Here is a 1,848-nt window from a genome sequence, read left to right as displayed (position 1 = left end):
CATGATGATGATGATGATGATGACGGGGAGATGGTGAGTTTGATGGCGAAGATGATGATGATGATGATAGTGATGGTGATGATTCTGATGATGATGATGATGGTGATGATTCTGATGATGATGATGGTGATGATGTGGCTTTGTATTCACAGAGGAAAAGAAAATCGTAGGATTTCAGTCACTCGACTTAAACTGTGACTTGTAGAAATTATACAAATAGCAGTAATAACGATAATAATCAATTTCAAGATAACTTAAGGTGTAGTGCTTTTCAGCAGCCTGCCAATAGCGTGTGACCTATTGATTTTATTAGCCAAAACACATTTTTACAAACATCTGGCGAGTGGCGGGAGCCAGTTTTAAACCCTGAGAACATCTATGTTAACAACCATAAACTGATCATTCAATAAAAAGCTGCAAAAGCACCGGAACACTAAATAATTATGATGATCGAGCAGATGAAAAACTCACCAGCAGCTTCAGTGAAACACCAAGCTGCAGCCAGCACTGTAACACAACACAGTAACACAATAGAGCACTGTAACACAACACTGTAACACAACATCAGTGGTCTTTAATTGTAACTCAAAGCTGTTGTGAAGGTGTGAAGTACATTTCCTCAGTCAGTCAGTGAGCACTGGACTGTATGAATGTGCTCCACTACATCTGAGAGGATACTCACGGCCGAGGACGATGAGGCTCAGTCGGACCATGTTTGCTTCTCTCAGCTTCTCTTCTGTCTTCACCTGAAGACCGTCTGATGCTGAGAGCGTCTCTACGACAGGTATTTATGCTTCTCTCCTCGCAGCACACCTGTTGACACCTGTCCGCCGCCGGCGAAGGCAAACAGGACCTGGTTACTGACCAACATGTAAATCCCCTTTAGAGCTGCAGGGCAGAAGCTGTTATCCAAGGGAGGAACCGGGTCACAACATGTGCTGGGCCTGAAGGTTTTCTCATTTCAACACAACTGGTCATATACAAGGTCTCAGAGGAGAGGTGAATCTTTGTGACAGGTTAAAAACAGACCAGTGATCTTTGGATCTGTCTTTCATTTAGACCAGGTGAGTCATTCAGAACAAGTCCTGAAGTTAAAGAGCAGCAGTACCAGGTGTGGGCCACAGGGGCCGACCCGTGTGGCTTCTTCTGGGCCCCATAACCCATTTTTAGAAACCGAGCAGGCTGAAAACTGATATTTGGGACCGATAATCATTCGCAGTAAAGACGAAACTCGTTGTGTCAAAATATCCAACAACCAGCGACGAAATGAGCCAAATTACAATTCATTGTTCTGTTCTGTTCTGAAGTCCAACTGGGGGAACTTTACTTGAGTACTTTATATTTCCACTGCACTACATTCATCTAAAACATTTAGTTACTAGTTACTCTGCAGATTGAGATTATTCTGTGTTTAGAGGGTATTAACTGTGACGTGTGACCAATCAGACGGCGTTGTGGGCGGGACATTGTGTGAGAGGATGTTGCATCACACCCAAAGTAGCAAGTAGTAGAAGTAGTAGATACCGTTCACGATACCGTTCATCAGAAAGTCTGAATATCAGCCCCGATAATCGGCCTGCCTCAAGCGGGCGATGTCCACATTTCATATCACGGTATTGTCCCTGCCAAGCGTCATGATAGTCGATACTATTATCTTACGGCAAAGACGACGTGAAGTCTCATTCAAAGACCTCAGCTCGCCAGTTTCTTCCGCTTCAAAGTAGAAATATTGGTGACAAGCTGGCGTTTTTCTCAGTAACTGAGTCGTCGTGTCTGTTAAAGTGCTGTGTGCATGCAGCTGCATCAGGCCAGTTCACCTGTAGTGACCTCCGTCAGCCCGTCTTATTC

Source organism: Acanthopagrus latus, chromosome 4, assembly GCF_904848185.1.
Source record: "Acanthopagrus latus isolate v.2019 chromosome 4, fAcaLat1.1, whole genome shotgun sequence".
In the NCBI taxonomy this organism is placed as follows: domain Eukaryota; kingdom Metazoa; phylum Chordata; class Actinopteri; order Spariformes; family Sparidae; genus Acanthopagrus; species Acanthopagrus latus.
This window is presented reverse-complemented; position numbering follows the sequence as displayed.